The sequence below is a fragment of the Miniopterus schreibersii genome (assembly GCF_964146895.1).
Source record: "Miniopterus schreibersii genome assembly, chromosome: 2".
In the NCBI taxonomy this organism is placed as follows: domain Eukaryota; kingdom Metazoa; phylum Chordata; class Mammalia; order Chiroptera; family Miniopteridae; genus Miniopterus; species Miniopterus schreibersii.
In genome coordinates this window covers 137,606,151-137,620,692 of record NC_138102.1, presented here as the reverse complement: position 1 = coordinate 137,620,692, position 14,542 = coordinate 137,606,151, and positions in this window count along the sequence as shown.

Here is a 14,542-nt window from a genome sequence, read left to right as displayed (position 1 = left end):
TGTCCATGTGCTATCAGCTGGGGTCACTCATGTGACAGTCCTCTGGAGGCTCAGCTGAGTCTAGGTGATCCAAAATGGCCTTGCACATTGGTCAGTTGGTGCTTGCTGTTGGCTGGAGCTTTTCTTTCCACACTATCAGGATAGCTGGACTTTTCTACAAGGTTCCAAGAGAGTGAAAAGTAGAAGCTGCAAATCTCTTGAGTCCTAAATCCCAAACTGTCAGAGTTTTATTTCATCATATTCTCATGGTTAAAGCAAGTAGAGAGGCCAATCCAGATTCAAGGGGTGGGGAAATAGATGCCACTTCTTGATGAGAAGAGTAGCATGCATATATAGGAATGGCAGAAACAATTGGTAGCTATCTTTGCAGACAATCGACCACACATGGGGAAAGAGAAAACTAAAAGGAGGGAAATGAGGAGAAACATGAAATGAGACAGGGAAAAAACAATGTAGGTACACTTCTGCAATGCTTTTGTGAGTTAGTGAAATAATTTTTTATTATATGTATGTTTTTATTGATTTTAAAGAAGAAGGGAGAGGGAGAGAGAGAGAAACATCGATGTGAAAGAGAAACACCAATTGGTTGCCTCCCATATGCACCCCCACTGGGGACCAAATCCACAACCTGAGCATGTGCCCTGATCAGGAATCGAACTGATGACCTTTCAGTGCATGGGATAACATTCAGCATACTGAACCACACTAGCCAGGCTGTGAGTTAATTTTTGAAATTCAGGAAAACTAGCTGAAGGTTTATGTATGGTGGTTTTATTTTAAAAAATTTTAATTTAAATTTTATTTTTCAATTACAGTTTATATTCAGTATTATTTTGTATAGTTTCAGGTGTGTGTATTATGTTTTCTTTTATAAAGGTAGGCAACATCATGTATTTTTGTCTGCTCCTTGTTCCAGAATATCAGGAAAAAGTCATATATATGTATTCATATATATTATATATCATATGCCATGTATATAACTCATATACCTTATATATTTATATATTTACTGTTGTGTTTAGCATATAAGTCAAGAACAATTGCTGAATTACTGGCAATGAAGGCCACACTTGTCTCTCCCATCTGCCTGTCTGGCTGGCAGGGAAGGAAAATAACTTGCATGTTGGTGAAGGAAGAAGCTGGGTGGGACAACAGTGAAATCTAAAGTAAAAACCAAGCTGGTCCAAGGTGTCCTGAAGGTTGTAAAATGCAATTTAAGCAGAGTTCCATTTTTTTTGTTGTTCAAATAATTTTAATTATTGGAATGCACGATTTTTAATATGCAAATAAAAAGTATTAAAACCTGAAAAAAAACCCAACTGCTTGAGTTTAAATTCTTTACCACCACTTGGGCAGTAACCTAATTTCTCTAAGTTTTAGTTTTCTCACTTTAAAATGGGCTTAAAAACAATACCTACTTTATTGGGTTATTGTAGGGATTAAATAAGATAATGTATTTAGCACATGCCTGGAAGATAATAAACATTGGGTAAATGTTTGTTATCATTATTAAATCTATTAAGTCTGTCCTCATTTAATAATTTTCCACTGGAATACCATAGGTGAGGGTTATAGTCCCAGTCCCAGTCTAAGTTAATTATTTTGACCTTCTGGGTTAAGAACACTGTAACTTACTCACTTTGCTTTTTTCCTTGTGTTTGAAGTTACACATGAAGAGAGTATCATGTGTAATATTTACAGTAGATGAACATTAGAGGTCACCTAACCTTCCATGTAACAGACAAATCCTCAAAGGGTCTTAGCAGAACCTAACCTCTATTTGAGGTATTATTATCCAATAATAATGCCTAACATTTGTAGACTATTTTAGAGTTTGTAATGCCTTTTCATATGCATTAGTTAATTCTCACCATTCTGTAAGGTATTATCCTCATTTTACACTTAAAGAAACTGAATTTCAAGGGGATCAAATTACATTCATATCCAATTTCACAAAGCTATTAAGCAGCAGAATTGGTATTTGAATCCACTGTTACAATATCTATTATTTAGTTTAAAATATTTCAGTATAGAGAGTGACATATTATGGGTATGCTAAATAAAAATATACTCTAGAGCAGCTAACATTCTAACTTGGAATTCACACTCCAAAGGGATTACCAGAAGTACTTCAGCTGTCTTAACTCTGATCAACATTAGATATTTTGCTTATTAAATAACGAATGCCAGAAATTAATTTCTATTGGAGACATTAATGGATTGTTAATTGTTAATTGTTGTTAGAAATGGGCTCTTGTTGACAACAGTGGTATTGTGGATTGGTTAAAATAATTAAAATGCTCCCCATGCTTACATGAATTGGTAATGGTATATGAAACGATAAAACATGAAAGCGTTTCAGTTAAAATTTAGCAAAGCCTACAGCTTATTTCCATAGGGATGGAACCTGACACTGGATATCTAAGAAGTTCAATGTCTTGGTATTACCAGGGAAGACTTGTGGTTGCCTAATACCAATTCTAAGTGTAATAAAATCCTGATTTTGTAGTATTATTCCATCTATCTTGATTGACACTTCATGCCAAATGTGATGGACTCATAGAACGTGGTGCTTAGATTTTTTAAATTGTTTTATTTGGCTTGCTAGTAAATATTTCACACTAAATGTCATCTTCTGACTTATTATATCACTAGTTATTCTGGCTTCTCCATTATAGCTTACTATAGTTTTCTTTTTCCTTGTATAAGAAAACTATCAACCAATCTCTTATGTGGACGCAAAACTCCCTGCTGGCAGGTCGGTTGGGACACCAAGGAAGAGTCTTTTCTGCACTGAGTACTGGTGCAGAGGAGGGGTCAGTGGCTCCCGGGGCATTGGAGCAGGCTCACCCACCCACATCCGCAGGCCAGGCAATCCAGGCTCCACCCATGGGACCACCCAGGACTTCCTGCAGGCTTTCCTAGCCTCCACGGAGGTTGGTATCTGAGAGTCCCCAGACCTGACTCTGGAGGAGTGGATGGAGTTGGAGAATTTCCCACTTCGCAAGCAGGAGCTGCTGGTGGAGATTCAATGCCTGTGGGAGGAGCTCAACGAAGCCATGAGCGAGAAGGGTCTGGAGGGGAATAAGTGTAGAGACCTTTCTAAAAGAACTGGAAAATGGCAATGGGGAGGAAGAACTTCAATGTGGACCCCAAAAAAGGGATCTAGTTCTTGGTGGAGAATGAACTTTTCCAGAACACACTTGAGATCTCCTGTTTCCTGTATAAGGGCAAGAACCTGAACAAGACAGCCGTAGGGACTACCCGAGGGAGAGGGAAGAGTTGAGCCCAGCAGTGCTCCACACCATTGTGGATTTGCAAGAGCTCACCGCCCTCAATCTGGTAAAGGCCCTCAGGCAATTTCTATGGAGCTTCCAGCCTCCCCAGAGAGGCTCAGAAGATTGGCTGGATGATGGAAACCTTTTCCCAGCGATAATACTGCCTGTGTAATTCCAGAGTTTTCTAGTTCACGGACACATGCTACCTGCTGTTCTTCATGGCAATTATGCTGAATACCAGGCTTTACAATCCCAACATCCAGGACTAGACAGGCCTGGAGACTTGTGGGCCTTGAACCCTTGCATCGACGAGGACAGGACCTGCTGAGGAGTTCACAGGAACACGAGTCCTTTAGGATTTCTCAGGATCATGGGAATTATCTGACCCACACCTTCTTCAAGTCAGATGGGGAGGGGCTGTCTCCTCACAGACAACTACCTCTGGTTTGAGTACATGAGGGACAAACAGACAAGGAACCTGGAGGAATCATCTTCCTAGAGAATCTGAGCATTTGAGAGGTGGAGGACTGCTGGAAACCAAGCTGCTTAGAGTTTCACATCCCCAATAACAGGAGCAGCTCATCCAAGCCTGCAAAACAGGCAGCCGGCCAGGTGGTTGAGGAGAACCACGTAGTGTGCTGGATATCTGCCCCCATTCAGGAAGAGAGGGATGAGTAGATTTAAGTCCATCCAAGCAGCTGTGAGGGTGGAGCCCCGTCCATGGGATGCTGGCAAGGAAGAAGTGGATTTCTGTCAAGAAGCAGGGCCCTAGCGGGTTTTGCTCAGTGGTGAGAACCAAGACCGGCTGACTGAAGGGTCCTGGGTTTGATTTCAGCCAAGGGCACGTTCCTTGGTTGTAGGCTCCATCCACAGCCTGGTCAGAATTTGTGCAGGAGGCAACCAATCGATGTATATGTGTGTGTGTCTCTCTCTCTTCCTTCCACTCTCTCTGAAAAGCAATGGAAAAAATGTTCTTGGGTAAGGATTAAAAAAAAGAAAAAGAAGAAGCAGGAGCATACCTTCCCCTTTGCCCACAATTATTTATTAAAAAAACTATTTATTGCCCTGGCTGGTATGGCTTAGTTGGTTGGGCATCCTCCTGTGCACTGAAAGGTTGCTGGTTCGATTCCAGGTCAGAACACATGCCCAGGTTTCGGGCTTGATCTCTGGTAGGGGGAGTGCAGGAGGCAGCCAATCGATGTTTTGCTGTCACATCGATGTTTCTCTCTGTTTCCCTCTCCCTTCTGCTCTCTCTAAAAATCAATTAAAAATCTTAAGCTCTGGCTGGTGTGACTCAATGGTTAAAATGTCAAAGGGCCAAGGGTTTGATTCCCAGTCAAGAGCCGGTACCTGGGTTGCAGGTTCAATCCTCATCCTGGTCAGGGTGTGTGTGGGAGGCAACCAATTGATGTGTCTCTTGCACATTGATGTTTCTCTTTCTCTCTCTCTGCCCCCCGCTTCCACTCTCTCTAAAAATCAATGGAAAAATTATCCTCAGGTGAAGATTAACAACAAAAAACTTTACAAAAAAGTCATTAAAAATTTTATTATATATTTATTGATTTGAGAGAGAGAGAACACCTATTTGTTCCACTTATTTATGCATTCATTGGTTGCTTCTTGTTTGTGCCCTAATGGGGTTGAACAGGAACTGAAACCTTCGCATATGGGGACAATGCTTTAACAAACTGAACTACCCGGCCAGGGTGCAATTATTTGTTACAGAGCTGCTGCATTCTGGTGGCAGGACCCCTGGACCCAACAGCTGCAGATACTGGTTCCCCATTTGGAAAATTCACTACTTCTGTTACCTCTCTTCTTATTCGTAATCAACAACATGCTATTGATAATTATTAATTATTTAACCACTAAAAGTAAGAGTTTTTACTTGGCAGGGCAGTTATTCTAAACAAAACATTAGCAAAGAAAATCTGTCAATGTACAAAAGAATCATACTCTACACCTAAGTGAAGATTATTTTTGGAATGCAGGGGTGGTTTAATATTTAAAAAGTCACTAAAATTTATTATTATTATATTAGGATTATATTATTAATAAATGCTGAAAAGCTTTTGATAAAGTCAGCATTTATGCATAACAATATAAATACTAAATAATAAAAAGTCTATGCTAGGCCGGGCGTGGCTCAGCGGTTGAGCATCAACCTAGGATCCAGGAGGTCGAAGTTCGATTCCCCGTCAGGGCACATGCCCAGGTTTCCGGCTCAATCCCCAGTAGGGGGCGTGCAGGAGGCAGCCAGTCAATGACTCTCTCGTCATGGATGATTCTGTCCCTCTCTCCCTCTCCCTTTCTCTCTCTAAAATCAATAAAAACATATTTTTTAAAAAGTTTAAAAATAAAAAAAATAAAAATAAGTCTAAGTAAATAAGAATTCAAGTAAACAACTAAAATATGATAAAGACTATATATCCAAACAAATAGCAAATATTATCCTAAATGGTAAAACACTATAGCATTTCAGTTAAAATCAGAAACTAAGAGGGATGCCCCAATACCATTTATTATTTTGTACTTAAATTTTTATCAAAATTATGCATGCACATGGTGTAAAGGGTCAGTTAACCCTATAATACACCTTATGAAAAACCCTTACTGCCCATTTCCCCTTTCTCAAGGACAACCTCTTATAAAGGAAAATATATAGAAATCAATACCTTTTCTCTATTTTAGCAATAGTCATCTAAAAAAACAAACAGAAATACTACATTTCAAGTAGAGCCAAACACATAAAGTACTGAGAAGTTAACAAGAAAGTTTACAGAAACAAAATAAGTGTTTTTATTATAGCATTGTTCATGCTGGCAAAAACCTGGAAACAATGTGAATGTCATCAACAGAAATGATTGAATAAATTATGCCACATCCCCACTATCATTATGCACCTAACAAAAAGTTATACCAGTTGTTTTGAATATATTTCTATGAAGTAGAGTTGAATAATAAAAATGTGGAAAAATGTTTAGGACTATTTTAATAAAGCAGTTATTCAAGAAATATGTGCATTGAAAAACAATAACAAGAGACTTGTATAATGCTATTTTTGCATGTACATAGAATTATATATATATGGAAAATAAAATAGATAAAAACAATTTTAACATGTCCAGGATAAAAAAGGCTTGGCCAGATTCATTGCTTTCTGTGAGTAATTTTCCATCATAAGGAAACAGTGTTAAAGAAAAAAGTAACAGGTTCCTTGTTAATTCATTTTTTTTTTTAATATATCTTTATTGATTTCACAGAGAGGAAAGGAGAGGGAGAGAGGGAGATAGAAACATCAATGATGAGAGAGTCATTGACCGGCTGCAGCCCGCAACCCAGGCATGTGCCCTGACCGGGAATCGAACCCCGATCGCCTGGATCCTAGGTCGATGCTCAACCGCTGAGCCACGCCAGGCCAGGCCAGGCCATTTTAGTTTTAATATGCAACAATGCTAAATATATAAGGACATTCTTCTATTTAAAAATTTTGAGAAATTCACTCAGGTGGCAGCTTCTAATCCCTAGGATGAGACAATGAACCATGAAGAGAAGTTGTAGCAAAATTAAGTAACCCTGGAGGTGTATTAGAAATTGTATTTTTCTTCTTTAGAAGTTACTGCAAGAACCTCATTCTGCCTAACTTGGTTTTAACCTGACCTCTCTATAAAGTGCAAAGAATGAAATAATACAACAAATGGAATAATACAAAATGAAATAACAATACAAAACGAAACCATACAACAAATCCAAAGCAGCATTAAGATATACAAATTTTCAGCAAGTTAAGATTTTGTTCTAAGTACCTCCCCCCATTGTTGCCAGCCTTTCCCCCTCTGGTTACTAACCCCTTTTTGTTGTCCCCTTTATTTTTCTCTTTTTCCCGTTTAGAAACCACACAATCAAAACAAGGGCATTCTAAAGCAATTGCATATATAGGGAAAACTAGAAAGTGACCACATATGTCCAGAGAAAGGTATGAGAAGACATTAAGTTTACACCTAGGCTGATTCTTGGCACAGAGACAGACTGCAACAATAAAAAAGCAAAAATAATAGCAAAATACAGCAAATTTAGGTAAATATGATTTCCAGAGTTACCACTTTATTAGATTCAAATGTCTGGTTATCATCATCAAAACCAAAAATCACAAGATATATAAAGGTACAGGAAAATACGGCCCACTCAAAAGAAAAAAAAATCAACAAAAATTTATCCTGAAAGAGACCTGATGGCAGACATGCTAGAAAAATACTTTATTATTATTTTTTAATGTATATTTTAATCCTTACCCGAGGATACTTTTTCCATTGCTTTTCAGAGAGCGTGGAAAGGAGACAGAGAGAGAGAGAGAAACATTGATTGGTTGCCTCCCATATTCACCCCAACCAGGGCCAGGGATTGAGCCTGCAAATGAGGTATGTACCCTTGGCTGGAATCAAACCAGGACCCTTCAGTCCTCAGTCTGATGCTCTAACCACTGAGCAAAACCAGCTAGGGCTAGAAAAATATTTTAAAACAACTATCTTAAAGATGTTCAAAGAGCCCTGGACAGTGTGTCCCAGTGGTTAGAGCGTCCGTCCACAGACCAAAGAGTCCTGGGTGTGATTCCCAGTCTAGGGCACGTCTGGATTACAGGTTTAATCCCCAGCCCTGAGGTTGGGGCATGTGTGGGAGGCAGCCAATTAATATGTCTCTCACCTCGATGTTTCTCTCTCTCTCTCTCTCACTCCCCTCCCTACCTCTCTCTCTAAAAAAAATCAATGGAAAAAATATCCTTGGGTGAGAATTAACAACAACAAAAAAGATGCTCAAAGAACTAAAGGAAGATGTGTAAAAAGTCAAGAAAACTATGGTTGAATAAAATGGAAGTATCAACAAAGAGATAGAAAACCTAAAAAGAAACCAAAAGGAAATTCTGGAGCTGAAAAGTACAACTGAAATGAAGAAAAAAAATTTCCTAGTGTGATTCAAAGCAGATTTTAGCAGGCAGTGATCTTGAAGATAGAATAGTGGAAATTATTGAGACTGAGGAAGAGAAAGTAAAAAAAAAATTGAAGAAAAGTAAACAGAGCATAAAGAACCTGTGGGACAGCATAAAGCAAACTAACATACATATTATAGGAGTCTCAGACGAAGAGAGGGAGAAAGGGATTGAAATATTTGAAAAAATAGTGGATTTGGTGAAAGACATGAACACAAACAACTAAGAAACTCAACAAATTCTAAGTAGGATGAATTCAAAGAGACCCACACAGAGACACATTACAATCAAAGCCAAAGTCACCGACTAAGAAAGAGTTTTGAAGGCAGAGAGAAGCAACTTGTCACATACAAGGGATCCTCAATAAGATAATCAGTAAATTTCTCATTAGAAACTTTGTAGGTCAGAAGGCAGTGGGCTAATATATTCAAAATGCTAAAAGAAAAAAACCAAACCTGTAGACCAATAATCCTATATCCAGCAAATTGTCTTTCAAAAGTGAAGGAAACTACCTATATCTATTAGAAGGCAACTATCAAACAAACAAGAAAACAGAAAATAGCAAGTGTTAGTGAAGATGCAGAAAAATTGGAAATTTTGTGTACTATTGGTGGGAATGTAAAATGGTAAGGCTTCTGTGGAAAACTATATGGTGGTTCCTTAAAACATTAAAAATAGAATTACCATATGATCCAGCAATTCTACTTCTGGGTATATACTCAAAAGAATTTAAAATAGAATCTCGAAGAGATATTTATACACCATGTTCACAGTAACATTATTCACAATAGCTAAAATATGGAAGCAACCCAAGCATCCCTTGACAGCTAACTAGATAAGCAAAATGTGTTATATATGTATAATGGAATATTACTGAGCCTTAAAAGAAAGGAAACTCTGACATATGCTACAACATGGATGAATCTTGAGGACATTTGTGCTAAGTGAAATGTGCCAGTTACAAAAAGATAAACACTATAAGATTCCCACTTTTACGAGGTACTTAGAGGAGTCAAATCACAGAGACAGAAAAGTAGAATGGTAGTTTCCAGGGGATGAGGGAGAGGGGAATGAGGAATTTTTCTTTAATGGGTATAGAGTTTCAGTTTTGCAAAATGAAAATAGTTCTAGGGATGGATGATGGTAATAGTTGCACATCATTATGAATGTATTTAACACCACTAAACTACATACACTTAAAAATGGTTAGGGCGGTAAATTTTATGTTATGTATATTTTACCACAATAAAAATTTTGAAAAAAGATAATTAGCTGTTTAAGCAAAGCAATAACAATAAACTGTAGAATTAAATCATACATAGAAATGAAATATATGACAAAATAACTCAAAGACCAAGAAGGGAGTAATAGAAAACATTGTTGCAAGGTTCTTATGCTATAATGGTTTTTTATATTTGACACCACATGCACAAGCAACCAAAGGAAAAAAATACATAAATTGGACTTCAGTAAAATTTTAAAATCTTGTGCTTCAAAAGATCCTATCCAGAAAGTGAAAAGACAACTCACAGAATGGGAAAAAATAATTGTAAACCATATATCTGATAAGAGTCTAGCAACCTGGCCCGTTTGGCTCAGTGGTTAGAGCGTCAGACCACAGATTAAAGGGTCCTGGTTGGGGACTGTGCGGGAGGCAACCAATCGATGTGTCTCTCTCACATCGATGTTCTCTCTCTCCCTCTCTCTCCTCCCTCTTCCACTCTCTGAAAAAGCAATGGGGGAAAAAAATCATGTGAGTATTGAAAAAAAAAGAACTATTTAAGTCAACATTAAAAATACAAATAACCTAATTTTAAAATGGGGTAGGATTTGAAGAGATATTTATCCAAAGAAGATAGAAAAATGGCCAATAAGCACATGAAAATATGTTCAACATCAGTCATTAGGGAAACAAATCAAAACTGCAGTGAGATACCAATTCACGCCAATTAGGAAGGCTAAAGTAGAGACAGCAAATTTTGGTGAGGATGTAGAGAACTCAAACTCTCATACATTGCTGGTGGGAGTGTAAAATAGTGGAGTCACTTTGGAAGACACTTTCTTGAAATGCTAAATATAGAATTACCATATGGCCTAGCACTTCCACTCCTAGGTATATACAATACTGAAGAGAAATGAAAACATATGTCCACACAAAGATCCATACATGAACACCATAACAGCATTATTCATAATAGCCAAAAAAGTGGAAACAACCCAAATGTCCATCAACTGATGAATGGATACACAAAATGTGGTATCTATCCATTTTGTGTATAATATTAAAAAATTATATAATTGAATATTATTTAGCCATAAACAGAAATCACATACTGATACATACTACAACAGATAAAACTTAAAAACATTCTGATAAATGAAAACAGTCAGACACAAATGGCTACATATTGTGTGATTCTACTTATATTAAATGTCTAGTATAGGCAAATTTATAGAGACAGGAAGTAGATTTGTGGATGCCTAGGGTTGGAGTGGGGAAGCTTTGGTGAATATGGGGAGTAACTGTTAATGGGTATTAGGTTTCTTTTTGGGCTGATAAAAAATTCTGATATTGGTGATTGTTGTACAGTTCTTACTAAAAACCACTAAATTGTATATAAAAATGGGTAAATTGGTATGTGAATTACATCTCAATAAAATTAAAAAAAATAAGTGGGGTGGTTGCATGTATCTGTACATGTGATAAAATTACATAAAATACTAGACACACACATATTACAAATGAGTACATGTAAAAACTGGTGAAATCTGAATGTCTATTGACTCTACCAATGTGCATTTCCTTGTTTTTATAATATACTATAGTAAAGTAAGATGTAATCATTGGGAGAAGCTAGATAAAGTGTACATGTGACTTCTCTGTACTACTTTTGAAATTTTCTGAGTCTATAATTAGTCCAAAAAAAAAAAAAAAAAAGGATGGGGCAAAGGTATACAATGCTAAAACAAATTAAAGTTTAAGTGGTTATATTAATATAAGTAGATTTCAGAGCAAAAATTATTGCCAGGGATAAAGGAAGACGTAATAATGATATAGGGGTCAATTAAGCAAGGAGACAATAATTCTAAATGTTCATATAAATAGCAAAGCTTCATGATAAGCTTTCCACTAATCAAAAATTGATAGTTGTGTCCTAGCCAGTTTTGCTCAGTGGTTAGAGACCACAGACTGAAGGGTCCTGGCTTTGATTCTGGCCAAGGGCACGTAACTCGGTTGCAGGCTACATCCCCTCCCAATCGATATGTCTCTCAAGTAGATGTTTTTTTTTCTCTCTCTCTCTCTGTCCTCCCTCCCTCTCCTTCCACTCTCTCTGGGTGAGGATTAAAAATAATAAAAAAATACATAGGAAAAAAATATATACATTCAACATAAAATGTACAGTTAAGTGGGATTACTGAAGTATGCTCAAATTGTTTTCCAACCATCACCACCATCCATCTCCAGAACTTCGTCTTCCCCAACTGAAATTCTGCACCATTCAACAGTAATTCTCCCTTCCCTTCTTCCTCAGAAACCACCATGCTATTTTCTATGAATTTGACTAAGTGGAATCATGTATGTCTTTTTGAGATTGGCTTATTTCACTTAGCTTAATGCCCTCAAGCTTCATCCATGTTGTAGCATGTGCCAGAATTTCCTTCCTTTTGATGAGTATCTCATTATAGATATAACACATTTTATTTATTCATGCCTCTGTGAGGAACACTTAGGTTGCTACCTTTTAGTTATTGTGAATAATGCTAATTGGGTGTACAGATGTCTCTGAGGCTTTCAAATACCTGGAAGTGGAATTGCTAGATCACGTGGTAATTGTTTTTTGAGAACTACCATACTGTTTTCTGTAGCAGCTGCACCACTTTATATCCTCATCAACAGTGCAGAGGTTCCAATTTCTTCACATCCTTATCAACACTCATTTTTGATAGTAGCCATTCTAATGCATGTGAGCGGTACTTTACTGTAATTTGGATTTTCACTTTCCTGACTAGTGATGTTGAACATCTTTTCATGTGCTTATTGGCCACTTGTAAAACTTCTTTGGAGAATTGTCTATTTAAGACCATGGCCATTTAAAAGTTATATATTAATCCCTTATTAGATGTCATTTGCAAATATTTCCTTCCAATCTGTGGGTTGCATTTTTCACTGTTGTGTCCTTTAAAACAGGAATTCTGATGAAACCCATTTTACCTATTTTTTCTTGTTGCCTGTTTTTTTTTTTTGGGGGGGGGGTTGTCACAGAAATGAAATCATTGCTAAATCCAATGACATAAAGCTTTTCCTGTTGTTGAGTTTTATGGTTTCAGGTCTTATATCTAGGTCTTTGATCACTTGTAGTTAGTTTTTGTGTATGGTATAAGAGAAGGGCTCAACCTTATTCTTTCGTACTTGGATATTATTTCCCCAACACCACTGGTTGCAAAGACCAGGTTTCCTTTTTGTATGCCCCAAAGGATGACTGTTGTTCACTAGCTGTTAGCAGGAAATATATATGGAAAAATTTTGGTGGGGTAGATAATGGAACTAATTTTTGAGAACTCAAAATTGAAGATAAATCAGATTTGAGGGAAACCAAGAATGTGAAGAAAACTAACTTGAAGAAGCAGAAGACAAACGTAACCATGAATGGAGAGTGTCCCTTGGAATTAGCAACTAGGTGACCTTGATGAGAACTATTTGGTGGACAGGTAGAGGTAAAAGCCAGGCTACAGTGAACTGGATAGGTAATGAAAAGAACTACACCTATCACCATGGATAAACCTAGGAAATGAAGTTGAAGTGAAAAGCAATTTGCAGGAAGATATATAATGTACAATATACAATTTTATTTAAAGTTTCCAAACTTGCAGAACGCTAACTTTGGGTACATAAATAGGTACTAAGAGCATCAACTCACATACAGAAATGATAAAACAACCAATTCATGATAGTGGTTACATTTGAGAGAGGGAAATAGGACTAAAGAAGGGTATACTGGGGTCCCCAACTGTATCTGTAATGTTTACTTTCTTAAAAACTGGGTGTACAATAATCTGCATGCTTTAAGTATTTTGCAATTTTAAAAAAGTCCATCTTTAAGTGAATGATGGTAGAAGCATGGTCAGAGTATAGCTAACTAAACTGGTCCATTAGATTTTTTTTCCTTTAAAAAATAAGGATCATTTAGTAAATAATCTGTGCCAGTTTCAGATTCTTAGCAAATGATTTTAACAATCCTCTGTTTTATAGTAGATCTATTGTTATACATGAAGCAGAGGTTAAGAAATCATTGTTAAATGGTGTACTGAATATTTGGACACAGGCATTTAATCAGTTTGAGAATCAGGAAGGAGTAATTCTTCAAAAGGTTTGTTTAAACTATACACTCCCTGATCATTCTGTGACAGAGGAAGTTAGTTGTACATTTCAAGGATGGGAAAAATGAGAGGGAAAAGAATTAATGGTAGAAAGGAAGGAGTAGCAATAGCAAGGTCCTTGAGGTGAGAAGAAATAGAACTATGGCACTGGTGCCTGTAATAGCGTTGAAAAATACACTTCTCTAAAAAAGTAAATTGGGAGTTTAACTGTACAGAAGGGCGAGGAAATTACCAGTTAATATCCCTAAATTTCTTCCTGAAGTGAGAATTACTCAGATTTGGCAGCTAAGGGGCCTATCGTTAGCCTTATGAGACTAATATGTTCTACCCCAGTGAAACAGGACATCATTCTCAGCCAGAAGTCAGTTTGTGCCTCTCCAGGATAGCCTACCACAAAGAAAAGGCCCTGATCTTTAATGGCTGTTTTTGGGGAAGACATTTGACCTCTTCAATCCTCAGCTTCCACTCACATCACTAAAATAAAACCTACTCTTATAGGAATCAAGAAGACTGGATTCAATAAATCAAAGGTCTATAAACTTTAGTTTCATGATGTTGACTTAACTTCCTTTCTAACATTCCTTCTGGGTATAATATCACTCTCTCATTTTAGAATTCTTGCTTCTAAGTTACTTGTAGCCTATTTCTAATTTTAGTCCTCTGCTTTCCCCCAGACCATATTTTTAACAACCTAAACTCAGAAACTTGACTCTTCTTAGGACTTCTATATCACTATCTGTATTTAACATAAACTGGCTAATCACATGTATCAGTTTGTCTGCTACAGCTCTGGTTTTCACTCATTGTCTTAGCACAATTATTACTACCCTAATCATACTTTACTTTGTAGATTAAAATGTCTGAGAGTGTTTGCACTGTATATAATAGTCAAAATCCTCCT